Source organism: Rhincodon typus, chromosome 2 (genome assembly GCF_021869965.1).
Source record: "Rhincodon typus isolate 14 chromosome 2, sRhiTyp1.1, whole genome shotgun sequence".
Classification (NCBI taxonomy): domain Eukaryota; kingdom Metazoa; phylum Chordata; class Chondrichthyes; order Orectolobiformes; family Rhincodontidae; genus Rhincodon; species Rhincodon typus.
The window spans coordinates 148,742,934-148,758,155 of NC_063333.1; positions in this window are offsets into that span (position 1 = coordinate 148,742,934).

Genomic DNA, 15,222 nt, shown 5'->3' on the forward strand with positions numbered 1-15,222 from the left:
GGATGATCTATTCTGTAGAATTTAGAAGGTTAAGGATGATCTATTCTATAGAATTTAGAAGGTTAAGCATGATCTATTCTGTAGAATTTAGAAGGTTAAGGATGATCTAATTAAGGTCTAATTTATTTAAACTCGCCACTTAATGTAACCCCTGAAGTTGAGGTATCATTCTTGTCAACCTGTGTTGAGCTCCCTCCAGGTTTAATAAATCCTTCCTATAGTGTGGTGCTCGGGTCTGATCACACATCCTGCTTCCAACAGTGGGACTATTTAAAGAGATCATGAACAATTAATTTTGTCTGCTCCTGCGCAATTGTTTACTTCCTCTTGACACTTTATGGTTCAGCTGTGACTCCATAGATTACAGGGCAGTGTAACAAACGACTCCCATGTTGCTTGCATCCACAATGCATCTCGCTTTCACAAGGCACATGCTGCCTTTAACTAGCAGTAGCCCCAGGCACTATGGAGCACCCTGCTAAAGCATACATGCTGCAAAGAGATTGGAAGATACCTGCAGCAAGCAGAGATGATGGTGAAACAGCAGGCAGCATCAATTAACCATGCTGTCTGCAGAACAATAACTCACTACAGGTAAATCAGGCATCAATATCTCACTCATTTCCACAGGTTATAATAAAGACAAAATGTTGTGTTTTTATAGCACCTTTCACATCTAGCAGATGTCTCAAACTGTTTTACAATCAATGAAGTAGTTCTTTAGTGTAGTCACTCATGGAATATAAGAAACATGCAGCTGAGATTCTCAAAGCAACTCCCACGAGCACCAAAGTGAATATTATCATATAATCAGCTTTAGTGATGTTGATTGAGGGATTGTTGCAGCCTGAAGCACCAGGGAGAACACTCCTGCTTTTGATAAAGTAATGCTGAGGGATCTTTTACGTTCACCTTGACATTTAATGGCATTATCATCACTGAATTCCCCACTATCAACATCCTAGTAGATACCATTGAACAAGAACTGAACTAGACTGGACAGAAACACAATGGCTACAAGAGCTGGTCAGAGGCTGAGAGTCCTGCAGGAAGTAACTCACCTCCTGACTCCCCAAAGCCTGTCCACCATCTACAAGGCACAAGTCAAGAGTGTGATGGAATTCTCCCCACTTGCCTGGATAGGTGCAGCTCCAACAACGCTCGTTTGACAACATCTTCCAAAACTGTGACCTCTACCACCATGAGCTTCATGGGCATGCCTTCACATCTGTGGAATCTTCCCATGTCTGTAAGAAATCTAGCCTTGGCTTCCATCTTGTTCCATGAATCCTACATATTTTTAACATAAAAAAACATAAGAAATAGGAGCAGGAGTAAGCCATCTGACCTGTTGACCCTGCTCTGCCATTCAATAAGACCATGACTATCTTTTCGTGGATTCAGTTCCACTTACCCACCCACTCACCATACCCCGTAATTCCTTTATGGTTCAAAAATCTCTCTATCTTTGTCTTAAAAGCATTCAACAAGGTAACCTCAATTGCTTCACTGGGCAGGGAATTCCACGGATTCACAATCCTTTGGGTGAAGAAGTTCCTCCTCAACTCAAGTCTTAAATCTACTCTGCCTTATTTTGAGGCTATGCTTCCTAGTTCTAGTTTTACCCGCTAGTAGAAACAACCTCCCTGCTTCTTTCTTATCTATTCTCGTCATAATTTTATATGTTTCTATAAGACAGATAGATGTAAGATACTTTTTTTCTTTGGGTTATTCTGTTGAAACAAGGAATGTTTGAGTAGTTGTGGTCAAGTCCTTTCTCCCCTAATATACATCTTCATCAAACTTTTATTGACTATTTACAGCAACACACTCACAGTTTGTTATGTAAACCCTCCAGTGACAACAAACCTTTTTAAGGACTGCACTAATATAGACTTGGGGAAGGAAAGATGGGAGGATGTTTATGAAACAGCAGCATGGACTCTTTGGCTTGCTCTGTGCTGTATTATCTCTGTAATCCTAAAAATCCAATTTTACAGTGTTGAGCTGCTCAAATGTTTATGGATCTGAGAGTAGGTGTTAGTGTTGGAATCTTCCTCCTTACTTAAACTTTTATCAAGCACAGATCCCTCCTGGGAGCCTGGGACTAATAAATTTAACTGATAGATTTCTTCTGAAAAATGAAAAAAAAGTTACATTTATTAAATTAGCAAATATATAGTTTAGAATCTAACATACAAACTGCAGCATGGACACCATGCACTGACTCCTAGCAAAAGCGCTCAGTATTTAATAAGCTACTTTGATACCTTTTGAAATAAGGAATGCTTGATTAGTTGTGGTCAAGTCCTTTTTACCCTAATATACATCTTCTTCAAACTTTTATTAAATATCTACAGCAACACACTCATGGTTTGTTATGTAAACCTTCCAGTGACGACAAACCTTTTTAAGGACTGTAAGAAAATGGAGTGCTCAAGGGCCTCTGAAATAAATCCTGTGGAAGAGACATAAGTGCTTGAAGCCTTTATTGTCGGAAAAATGCATGTCACTTAAACTTTTATCAGGAAGTTACTTAAAGGGCAACAGTCAAGTTAGCAGATATGTGGGATTGACCCCTGATCATAAACATATCCTTAATCTCTGCTCAGACACACATAGGATGAACAGAAATGTCTGTCAATTAAGTTTAAAATCCTGCAGGACTCCATCCTGTATGTATCTATATCCACTCCCGATATCTGAACACTTTGAGAGTGATTTTTCCATAGTCAAGCATAGTCAGTTACTAGTGGTGTACCTCAAGGATCTCAGTTACTAGTGGTGTACCTCAAGGATCTGTTTTGGGGCCACTGCTGTTTGTCATTTTTATAAATGACCTGGATGAGGGCATAGAAGGATGGGTTAGTAAATTTGCGGATGACACCAAAGTCGGTGGAGTTGTGGATAGTGCGGAAGGATGTTGCAGGTTACAGAGGGACACAGATAAGCTGCAGAGCTGGGCTGAGAGGTGGCAAATGGAGTTTAATGTGGAAAAGTGTGAGGTGATTCACTTTGGAAGGAGTAACAGGAATACAGAGTACTGGGCTAATGGTAAGATTCTTTGTAGTGTGGATGAGCAGAGAGATCTCGGTGTCCATGTGCATAGATCACTGAAAGTTGCCACCCAGGTTGATAGCGTTGTTAAGAAGGCGTATGGTATGTTAGGTTTTATTGGTAGAGAGATTGAGTTTCGAGCCATGAGGTCATGTTGCAGCTGTACAAAACTCTTTTGCGGCCGCACTTGGAGTATTGCGTACAGTTCTGGTCACCGCATTATAGGAAGCATGTGGAAGCATTGGAAAGGGTGCAGAGGAGATTTACCAGGATGTTGCCTGGTATGGAGGGAAGGTCTTATGAGGAAAGGCTGAGGGTTTTGAGGCTGTTTTCGCTAGAGAGAAGAAGGTTAAGAGGTGACTTGATAGAGACATACAAGATGATCAGAGGATTAGATAGGGTGGACAGTGGGAGCCTTTTTCCTCGGATGGTGATGGCTAGCACGAGGGGACATAGCTTTAAATTGAGGGGTGATAGATATAGGACAGATGTCAGAGGTAGGTTCTTTACTCAGAGAGTAGTAAGGGCGTGGAATGCCGTGCCTGCAAAAATAGTAGACTCGCCCACTTTAAGGGCATTTAAATGGTCATTGGATAAACATATGGATGATAATGGAATAGTTTAGGTTAGATGGGCTTCAGATTGGTTTCACAGGTCGGCGCAACATCGAGGGCCGAAGGACCTGTACTGCGCTGTAATGTTCTATGTTCTATGTTCTATGTTCTATATTGTTTTATAACGGCTCTGACATTTCCTATCTCTAAGGTGCTATGTAAGTTCATGTTCCAGTGACAAATTGATGGAATGAATTCTGTCTGATTTTACTATTTTAGCAAACTGTTAATGATCAGGAGAGCTCAAAGATGCTCCCACATCACTGCAGTTTCTTCACAAGAAGCAGAAAATAAAAACTTTCCACAACTTCTGGGATGAAGTTATGACTGCAAAGTGGGAACAACCACAGAGACATTTCCTGTTGTTAAAATTTTACTTGTGTAAGCTTAATACAATCCTAGGAGAAAGCAATAATGCGATGACCTCCATGAATCTCTCCTGCAAATCCTCCCTGGGACATCGCAATGGAGTAGATTTTCCTTTGAAGTTGTACTATGTAAGGAATTGACTCAACAGAGTGAGGGGGATAATCGGGGGGCAAAATCCCTGGCTTCATCCTACACAAAACTTTCATTCAGTAACTGGAATTTTTTTTTTAAATGTACGTGAGCTGTAACCTTGCCTTGTTTCTGAGGCTTTGTGATATAAAGGAGTGGTCTACCTGACATTTCCTCAGTGACGGAAGAAATATAGTGATGTGATATTGTGAAAAGGAAATGGTGAATGTTTTAATTCAAAGTAGAGAATCTCCAGAAACATCCCGAATTCTTATAACTTGAAAGTGAACCACTTTAACAGTTTACATTTCCTATCGTTTAAATGATAAGTATGACATTTGGATTTTAAACAACTTCATCAGAATGAAACACATGTTATGAGCATTGCTTTGTCAGAGGGATATCATATGTTACAAATTTGACTCAATTTTGTCCAGAGGTGGCCAATTGTATCGTTGAGGGTAGAGCAGTTGATGTAGTTTATAGGGATTTCAGCAAAGCCTTTGACAAGATCCCACATGGGAGACTGATAAAAAACATAAAAAATACATGGGATCCAGGGTAAATGGCAAGACAGATCCAAAACTGGCTTAGTGAAAGGAGACAGAGGGTGGTGGGAGAAGGTCCAGTGTTTGCAATTGGAGAGCAGTGTACTGCAGAGATCAGTGCTGGGTGCCATACTGTGCATGATACATTAATGATGAAAAAGAAGTTGTGGTAAGGATGATAAGTGTGTTTGTGAATGGCACGAAGATTGGCTGGGTGGTTGACAGTGAGGAAAAATGTCTCAGTTTCCAGGAGGATAGATGGATTGGTCAGATGGGCAGATCAGCGGCACATCATATTTAACCCTGATAAATGTCAGGTGATGCACTTTGGAAGAAAGAATAAAATAAGGGAGATCTCTATGAGTGATAGAACAGTAGGAAGCCCAGAGAAACAGAGGGAGCTTGGGGTGCTTGTCCACAGATCCATGAACATGGTAGGGTAGGTTAACTGGGTAGTTAGGAAAGCAAACGGTACACCTACCTTTATCAGTCCTGGCATAGATTGTTAGAGCAGGGAGGTTATGTTGGAGCTGTACGGAATTTTGATCGGGCCGCAGCTGCAGTACTGTGTGCGGTTCTGGTCACCTCACTGTAGGAAGGATGTCATTGCACTGGAGGGGGTGCAGAATTCTCATTTTCAAGTCTTCATTGTTCATGTTTGACAGTTTCTCCCAACAGACTTTACCTCGGTTCTGATTAATTTAAGTTATACCTGATGTCTGCTACCCTAACATATGGTGACAGGTTTGCTTGTGTCTTCAAATTAGAGAGTCATGGGTTCAAATCCCACTGAAAGGGCAGACTGTGATCTGGACTGATACTTAGTCTAAGGTACAAAGTTTGTAGTGTGCTTTCAGAGGTGTTGTCTTGTTTGATGAACTGCCTTTGATCTAAGAAAATTGTAAAAGATTCCATGACACTCTTTGTAGAAGCACTGGCCAGTGCTAACCTTCAGTCAAAACCAACCAACAAAAGCAGAAAAAAAGACAGAAATTGCTTTAGGAATTCAGGAGGTGTGACAGCATCTGTGAAGAGAGGAACAGAATTAATGTTTAGGGTCCAATGACCTTTCATCAGAACTCCAGATGTTGGTTCAGATCAGTGCTGTTTATGAGAATGTGTGATATTGAAATTGGATAGTCCAGACTCCTACACATTGTCATCATTCCTTGAAGTTATCTCATTGACTATGAAACTATTTTGAGTAATTTCAATCACAAAATTTGCTACGTAAATATAGGGAGAGGGGGGTTCTGCTAACTGTCATTGACTTCATAAAGCACCACCTGAGTGAGATCAGTTAAACCAACTCAATAGATTGCAAAAACTTAAATGTATGCTATATTAAATGTAACTTGAGCTTCTACATCATTGATCGTTTAAAAATTAATCTAATTGAGTCTGGCTCTGCCCATGGGAATGATGTGTTTCCATTGAATGAGTTTGTTACACTCCTTTAAGGAAACTCTTTAAATTGTGTTCACTTGTTTTAAGTTCAGTGACGCCAGTAGTTTAATAGTTATGGTTTACCGTGATTTAATAGTGTTTAGATTTTTTTTTAAAAATAGTGAGACTAACTCATGAACACAAGACTAATTTAAAGTGGTAGGGGTTTCATTGATTTAAAATCAGGTCAATGACAGGTTGAAATCTGGACACTTTTCTGGAAAACACTGATTTTTCTGATAAAACTATTTTGAGCTCTATTTACTAAAAACGCACCTGGTAATCACTCTTAAATATATCATGGGGTATCTTTAATGTGGAGGAAACAGAGTGGTTGTAGAACAAAGAACAAAGAAAATTACAGCACAGGAACAGGCCCTTCGGCCCTCCAAGCCTGCACCGACATGCTGCCCGTCACAAATAGAACGTTATGTTCGATCTGTAGTCCAACTGAGAGCTGGCACAGGGCAAACGACTTGCGGTGCAAATGCATTTTTAGCTGAAACTTAAACTGTAATTGAACCAATGCAATTTCCAACACAGTTTGCCACTAAATTCATGATTGTACTCTAAGCAGAAACGCAACTGCAACTTATTTATTCTTTCACTCTCATCTGCCATCCTGGAAAGTGGATCATGTCTCTTTTCTTACTTTGACCACGCTGTCACTATGCTTTCTCTGAGGTGCGAGTGTCTGCAGTAATTACATTCTTTATTATTATTACCCCTTATATTTCCTCGTGGGTGTTAACTGCATGAATATTATTTCCGTGGGACCTTTACACTGATTGTAAAGGGATGAAAAGCATTAACAAAGTGAAGCCATCAAAATTATTGAACATAAGCAGGAACTGTGACACACGTAAACAAGATCAGCCTGTATTATTTATCATTGTAGCAAAACAAGTAAAATCCTAACAATAGGGATCCAGGTGCAAGTTGTTTAACTTAAGTAAAAGATCATCATCATTTCTACTTTGCCTTTTATTTGGAAACCTTGGTAATTCTCCCAATTCAATAATAGGCCATGAAACCAGATAATGAAATATTTCAGCAAAAAATACGTAACATATGCGAAAGCTAGTTCAGAAAATGAAGCATTCCTGTGACAAACTGGTGTGTTCCAGAAATTGCTATTTAGATCCTATCTTGGGTATTTTAAAAGGTGCAAGTAACATATTCAGCTTATCCTAGAACCTTTTCTGCTTCACTTTGTGCAGAGGCAAATTGTATTTCTTCAGTCTCTATTTCTGTGTTTACATCAGCCTGATTTTTCCTGACAATCTCCAGGATGTGCCTCATGAATGATCAGATTGATTCATATTGACAGTTTCCAACCCCAGCGAAAAACAGCTGATTCCTCTGGTTAAATGTTGACGCGGAACTGAGAAGCCAGTGAATGGTTTGCACAAGTGTAACGGTCCCCAGATGCAGCACTCCATCAAGTGTGGTCCTTAGGTGTCAGTCTAGATTATACACTCAATGATGCAATGAAAGTGAAATGTCCCATTTGTATTTAAAGTCTTTTGTTGAGTGAGATTCATAACGTTCAGTCCTCTAAGGCTTGGAGTGAGTTTTCTGACACAATCTTCCACTCTTTGCTTCATTATTTACTCATCCCAGCTGTTGGGCACCTTCCATTAAATCTTGAACTCTTTTCTTTCACTAAGAAAGTATTAATTCCCAACAGGGAACTCAGAGCAGGTACTGGGAAGCTGAAGCTCAAGTGAATCACACAGCAGGAGAGCTGAAAGTGCTTCCCAGCCAGACTGTGCAGTTTGATACCTCTGCTGCCATATTTACTGCTCAGCTGGGCACCACTTCAGACATGATAGAAACTGACTGTCACACTGTGACACTTGAACCTCAGCACATAGCTCAGAGGATAGGGAAGCTGCCCCCTCCACCACTCTCAACCCCCATACCCAAAACCCCACACTTTGGAGTTAGGAACCTGGAATGGATGATGCAGAAGAGGTCCATCCTTTTATCTGCTGACCACCACAGGGGGCCATGCCTCCAGACTGCCCTGGGCCAGTGTTGTGTTCCGGTTGAAGTGGGATGTCCAGCAGTGCAGGAAGGTGGTCAATTACCTTCAGTATCCACGAGGGTAAGTGTCACAATATTCTCTCTGCTACCTCACACTCACAGGATCATCACTCACTCTAACTCCACCAACTTAACTCACTCTAAATCCACCAACTTAACTCACTTTACCTGCACAACCTTAACTTACTCTAAATCCACCAACTAAACTCACTCTAACTCTGCCAACTTAACTTACTCTACCTCTGCAAACTTAACTCACTTCAACTCAAGACACCTCTTCCCAGGGGTCATGCGTTAGGGTCTCACTCTTACATGCATCATGGCCACCCAATGGCTCCCGCCTATCTCATTCTCCTAAACTACAAACCCTTCCCTCCCTCTGTGCTTCCTCCTCAATCACAGGGGGAACATCACCTCATCTCCTGCTCCTGTATCATCACTAACTCCTCTCTCATCCACTTCCATCACACTCAGTCCTTTTTGTCTCAATCCAACAAAACACAATGTCCCAGCCGCTGGACTGACCTGCAGGGCAGCCCCGAGTGAACAAGACCCACCCCACCACCCCTCCCTGACACATATTGCAAGTGTGATGCTGACATAGCCTAACATTGAACAGTGACATATACAGCCCCTAACCGACTGATCGATACATGACGAGCTGTCTGTCTGTCTCTCTGTGCTAAATGAAGTGGACAGAGGCTGGCAGTTTCCAAGTAATTGCAAAGTGACTGAGTGGCAAGAAATGAAGCGAGGAGACCTGAGCTCGTATAGATGCATGAGGTGCATGTGTGTGTGTGCCCACATGTAAGGACACCTTGGGGAAAGTGTACAACTTATAGGTCTGGGAGCAGGAGTGGCGATGTGGTGAGGCTGGTGGATTACCACAGCTGAACTGCGTTGTCAAATGGTGGAGGATACAGATGACCATGGAGCACACAGGAACATTGTTGTGAAGACGCAGTTAAATGGTGACAAGGACAACCAGCTGGTGAGCTTCAGCTGCCCAGTGCCTGCTCTGAGTTATCTGTCAGGAATTTGCACCATCTACTTTCTTAGTGAAGGAAAGGAAAATTGGAAGGGTGTAGAAATAAGGCGAGTTCAGAACTTAATGAGATACAAATGTATGGAAATGAGAAAATGACCACTCAGTGGTGATATTGTGAAATCGCCAGTTCAAGCTTGATGGGCAATTCAGATTTTGTTTTCTCAACTTCTGATATTTTTCATTCTCTCAGTATTTTAAGGACAGAGGAACATGGGAACAAGAGTAGGCCATTCAATTCCTCGAGCCTGTTCCACCATTCAATGATGTCATCGCTGATCTGTGACCTAACTCCATATATCTGCCTTTGACCCATATCCCTGAATACCTTTGCTTAACAACAAAAAATCTACCTCAGATTTAAAATCAACAACTGAACCTGTATCCACTGCCATTTGTGGAAGTGAGATCCTACTTCTGCCATCCTTTGTGTGTAGAAGTGCTTCCTAACATCTCTCCTGAATGGTCTGGCCCTAAATCTTAGACTATGCCCTATGGAATCGCTAACCAGTGGAAATAGTTTATCTTTATCTACCCTGTCTTTTCCTGTTAATATCTTGAAGACTTTGATCAGATCACACCTTAACCTTCTAAATTCTAAAGAAAAACAGACTTAATTTGTACAATCTCTCCTCATAACTTAACCCCTGAAGTCCAGCTATCATTCTTATAAAACCCCATTGTACTTCCTCCAAGGCTAATGTATCCTTCTTAAGATGTGGTACACAAATCTGTTCACAGTAACTCGAAGTGGGGTCTAACTAGAGTTCTGTACAACAGCTGCAGAACTTCTGTGTCCTTCAGTCCAGTCCTTGACATAGAAAGACCAATATTCCATTAGCTTTTTAAATGAATTTCTGCGTCTGTTTGTGACATTTTAAAGATCTTAAAAGATTTTCCCACCTTTCTTATCATTACTCACACCACATCAGGGTGGGGAAAATTGCACCCTACGATCTTGATTCGAACTAAGAATTGATCAATCCAGCTTGTATCTGTTGGCTACAGTTGAATAAGTCTCCAGCCCAGCACGCAGTGATTGTAGAAATGTGTTTAGAATGTAGCTGTATCAGACTTTAGATAGGCCAGATTTCGAATATTGTGTGCAGTTCTGGTCATGCACAATAGACTGGATCTGGAGATTTTGGAAACGGCGCAAAGAGGTTTCCCAGAACGTTGCCAGGATTGGAGTGTGTTATTGGAGAAGTTAGACAAACTTTGATGTCACGTGAGGATTGGAGGCTTAGGGGGCAAACTGACAGAAGTATATAAAATTATGAGACGTGGAACAGGCGGACAATCAGAGTGTTTTCCCTAGGGTGGAAATGTCAAATACTAGGAAAAAAAGGTTTAATGTAAGAAGGGGAAGTGTTTAAAGGAAATGAGAGAGACAAGTTTATTTTCAGAAGGTAGTAGGTACCTGGAAAGCGGTGCCAGGGGAAGTGGTAGAACCAGAAATGATAGCAATGTTTTAAGAGGCTTTTAGACAGACACATGAACAGGGAGGGAATAGAGGGACTATGTGCAGACAGATGAGATCAATTTAGAATAGCATCATGGTCAGCACAGACATGGTCGGTTGAAGGGCTTGTTCATGAGCTGTACTGTTCGGTACTGTACTGGAGAATGTTGCTACTCAGTGGAAGGAGGGGAATGGGCATCAAGAGGTCATGATTCCAGTGACAGAAGTCAAAATGAGTGATGTGACCTTTCTGAGCATGCTCCGAGCTGAAAGTCGAATATTATTTCACAGAAAATGTACAAAGTGTTAATATATACCATATCTGAAAATCGAGCACACGTTTTATAACTCTTCTGTCTGGGTCCAAAAATTATTCAATCTTAAAGATATTGATAGTACGATGTGATTTTACAAATGAAATATTTTTGTAACCTGATGCCACCCATTGCCATTTAAATGATCCTGTTCATGATCTACATTCATTATTTGCAGAGCTTTATCTCAAGAAACCAGCTCATAGTTTGGTCTTTTCTTGCTGATTAGTTCAAACTTTGTTTTAGTCCTTGCATTCTCCCTGCTCCTCTAGTCAGAACCATATTTCTCCATCTACTGACATTAGTTTTATGAGAGCCAAATACATTTTTTTTCTGCCCCTGACCAATTCATCTTACCACTTTCAGCTGTAACGATAGCTGAAGCATGTTAATGGGAAGCAAAGTAAAAGAGGGCGAGACCCTTGAGTGTGGGTTAGTTAATGATTCATGTTCTGTTCACTGTAGCCATTTTCCCCGGGGATCTCAAGGTGGCCATGTATCCTAATCCTGGGTTTTCCAGTGGACAGTTTGGCCTGCTCATTCATCAACTGCACTAAATTTGAAAGAACTGAATTTTATATCCCCTGTGTTGAGAAACCTAAAATAATCAGACTTCTTATATTTTCAGAAAGTGGTTGGCTTTCCTCCTCCTCACCCTCTGCTCCTGTTTGTGGGGCAAGAAGTGGAGTCTGGCAATGCATGGATCTAATCATAGATGGATTCAGATTTAATTTTCAATGTGCCTTAATTAAGTTGATGCAACTGAATTCAGACATAGAGAGATTAATGCAATAGAAACAAGGAAAATGAATGGAGGATGACATGGTTTAAGACAAAGATCTTTTTTAAAAACTCAGAATAGCTTTGAAAAATGATGATATCTGTAATAACATACACATGTGCTTTGGCAACTTTCATCGTTCTCCAGTGAAATATTCAGATCAGGCTCACTTTATCTTGTGCTTTAAACCAATGCTGTTACCTGCACATTGAGATACCAGTGTGAAGTATCTCAGAGTATTGGTGTCTGCACATACATTGTCCCTGAGGCTGCTCGCAGCTTATCTTGAAACAAAGTTTTTTTTAATTGTTTGTGAACTGTAACACTGCTTTATTTACATATATTTATAGCAAATTGTTACTGGTGTAACTTTAGTCACTTGCTCATTCGAGATTAATTTCCTCTCTCCTGCTGGTCAATCAATCATTGATGTCACTACAGTTTATGTGAATCTCATCAAATCACAAAGTTGTTCCTAGGATGCCCAGAAATTGTAGCAAAATGAAGTTTCCTCACTAGCTATGGTAAAATGTAAATGAAATGAGCCATGGTAGGCTTTGTTAAAATGGGGAGACTGAATTTAAACTCCACACCAAACTTATGCGCTCTCAGTTTTTATTTCTTTGATTTATTTAATAGAAAAATACACCTGAAATGTAGCCATTGCCAAAATGATCCATCATCCCAAAATAAACACCGTGACCTCATTCTCTTTGCAAAGCATCGGTTACGGACTGAAGCCTCCAATTATTAAGATCAAACTAATTTGGTTCTAATAAGCATGCAGAGATACCCAGACATGGCCAATGTGTGAATAGTTATTTGATTTCCTACGTGAATAACATAATGAATACTTGTGAATTCTGAATTAATCCTTTAATCACATCCTATTCATCCAGTGACCTTTGCTAACAGTTCTACTTATTAAAGTACAATTTTACCTCATTAGACATGTGTAGTTTTATCTATACTTGGGATCTTTTCAAATTTGCTTCCATTATTTTGGTTCTGACTTCCATTTGGCTTTAGAAGACAATTTAATATCAAGACATTTCCTCCTGCCAAATTGTCTATGAAGTCTATAAAACTTTGAAATTAAGCTTTAATAAGCTGACCTTGTTCCAGTCCAAATCAGTGACTAAGAATTATTTATCTTTAAAATAATATAATCCCAATATATTAATCTTTGGTGATTTTTTTTTATTTGCTGTCTAGTTTAACCAAAACTGTGGCCAATCAGATGCAAATTAATATCTTTATCATGTTCCAATGCACATCCAGAGCCAGTCCAATGCAAATTTTCGCTCAAAATGTCTTATGATGGGTCTCCTGCAATATCCTTTCAGAAGCTTGAATTCACACTCCAATCTGTTGTAGTGGTTCTAGAACCTGCAGAATTTTGGTATGTGATGCATCCACTATTTCCATGGCCACCTCCTTTTGCAACCTTTATTCATAATAATTCCCTTTAATTCCTTCTTCCCAAAAGACCCTTGCTTCTCCAGCATTCCTGGGAAATTATTTGTGTCTTCTGTGAACACAGAACAAAAGCAATAGTTTAATTGTTCTTCCATTTCTTTGTTCTCCACTATCAAACATCTCTTCTGACTGTAAAGGATTTCATTTTTCCTCACCATTATGTTTATTACATACTTATGGAAGCTCCTACAGCCTGCTTTTTATGTTCCTTGTAAGTTTACTCTCATTCTATTTTTCTCTTCTTAATCAATCTCTTAATCCTCCTTTGTTAAATTTTAAACTGCGCTCAGTCCTCAGGTCTTAGAACATAGAACACAGAACATAGAACAGTACAACACAGTACAGGCCCTTCGGCCCACAATGTTGTGCCAAACTTTTACTCGAAACCTAAGGCCTATCTAACCTCCACCCCTACCTTATACTATCATCCATATGCCTATCCAATAGCCGCTTCAATGCCCCTAATGAGGCTGACTCCACTACCCTCTCCGGCAATGCATTCCACGCCCCTACCACTCTCTGAGTAAAGAACCTACCTCTGACATCTCCCCTATATCTACCTCCACTCACTTTAAACTATGCCCCCTCGTAATAACTACCTCCACCCTAGGAAAAAGTCTCTGGCTGTCCACTCTATCTATACCTCTGATCATTTTGTACACCTCTATCAAGTCACCTCTCATCCTTCGTCATTCTAAAGAGAAAAGCCCTAGCTCTCTCAACCTTTCCTCATAAGACCTTCCCTCCATTCCAGGCAACATCCTGGTAAATCTCCTCTGCACCTTTTCCAATGCTTCCATATCTTTCCTGTAATGAGGCGACCAGAACTGAACATAATACTCCAGATGTGGCCGAACCTGGAGTACAGCTGGAGCATAACTTCATGGCTCTTTAACGTAATCCCTTATATTAATGAAAGCTAACACACCATATGCCTTCTTAACAACTCTATCCACCTGTGCGGCAGCTTTCACAGAACTGTGGACATGAAACCCAAGATCCCTCTGCTCCACCACACTGCCAAGAATCTTTCAGTTAGCCCTGTATTCTGCTTTCAAGTTTGACCTTCCAAAATGAATCACCTCATACTTTTCAGGTTAAACTCCATCTGCCATTTCTCAGCCCAGCACTGCATCCTATCAATGTCCCTTTATAACTAGAACAGCTCTCCACACTATCTACAACTCGACCCACCTTCGTATCGTCCGCGAACTTACTTATCCACTCTTCCACTCCTACATCCAAATCATTTACAAAAATCACAAATAGAAGAGGACCCAGAACAGATCCTTGTGATACATCACTCGTAACTGAGCACCATGTTGAATATTTTCCGTCCACTACCACCCTTTGCCTTCTAAGGGTCAGCCAATTTTGAATCCAATCTGCCACATTTCCCCCTGTCCCATGCCTCCTAACTTTCTGCATGAGCCTACCATGGGGAACCTTATCAAACGCCTAGCTTAAATCCATGTATACCACTTCCACTGCTCTACCTTCATCCACGTGTTTCGTCACCTCTTCAAAGAATTCATTAAGGTTCGTGAGGCATGATCTACCCCTCACAAATCCATGCTGACTATCACGAATCAAACTGTGCCTTTCCAAGTGATCATAAATCCTATCTCACAGAGCCCTTTCCAATAATTTGCCCACCACTGAACTAAGAGTAATTGGCCTGTAATTTCCGGGGTTATCCCTATTCCCTTTTTTGAACAAGGGAATGATGTTTGCCTCTCTCCAATCTTCCGGCACTATACCCAAGGGCAGTGAGGATGAAAAGATCATTGCCAAAGGCCCTGCGATCTCTTCCCTCGCTTCCCATAGAATCCTTGGATAAATCCCATCAGGCCCGGGGGACTTATCTATCTTCAAGTTCCTCAAAATTCCTAGCACATCTTCCTTACTAACATCCACCTCCTCTAGCCT